Source organism: Mandrillus leucophaeus, unplaced genomic scaffold (assembly GCF_000951045.1).
Source record: "Mandrillus leucophaeus isolate KB7577 unplaced genomic scaffold, Mleu.le_1.0 Scaffold162, whole genome shotgun sequence".
Classification (NCBI taxonomy): Eukaryota; Metazoa; Chordata; class Mammalia; order Primates; family Cercopithecidae; genus Mandrillus; species Mandrillus leucophaeus.
The window spans coordinates 365,987-366,757 of NW_012101610.1; the positions used below are offsets into that span (position 1 = coordinate 365,987).

General features: G+C 35.8%; 1 protein-coding gene across 1 annotated transcript in view; it reads left to right on the forward strand.

Annotated features, from left to right (window-relative positions):
• DNAH3 (dynein, axonemal, heavy chain 3) overlaps positions 1 to 771 on the forward strand; it is a 224,672-nt gene that overhangs the window by 128,823 nt on the left and 95,078 nt on the right.

Sequence of the window (771 nt, forward strand, 5' to 3'; positions counted from 1 at the left end):
TGGGTTCAAATCCTGGCCTTGCCACTTTCCCACTATGTAACCTCAGACAAGCTATTTAGTCTGTTGAAGCCCCAATTTCATCATCTGTAAAGTAGGGACAATAGTGTCTACCTTATACTGTTAGGATAAAGTAGAAGATGAGATAAGTTACTATTTATACACCTCTTCTGATAGTGCCTGGCATATAGCAAATGCTATATAACTGTTTAAAATAAAATTTATCATCATTTCAAGGAAGAATTCCTTCACTGGATAATCATCATTATCAAATGAAAATATATTTTCTAACTGTGTTTAAATGTCACAAGACTAAGAGTGAGTCATGTTCAACAATGAAAGGGCTAATTATCCAAATTATACACATCCACTAATTATAGCATGTGCATAATTTTGATTATATAACATTCAAAAATGGAAATGTTTTATTACATGATATGGATTATATTATATAAACTAATTGTACAGATGTATCGGTTGGTCTTGAGATTAGAAGTATCAAGACAGTCACAATCAGTGAATTTCCTAATGGTTTCCTCTGCTCTGGGTGTAAATGAAACTACAGTCACAGGTGTGGGTCTGTTTTCGTTTTCTTGATATTCAGAGATGACATGGTTGGTGGTGTCAGCCTTATAACGGCTGTGATCTTCCTGGGGATGCAGGCAGTGACCTGTTTCAAGCTGTGTTTGATGCAGGCCAAGTAAGGTGCAGGGAAGTTTTTAATCACAAATTAGGATGAGCACAATGAATCAGTGGTATTTCCTCTTCTCCCCT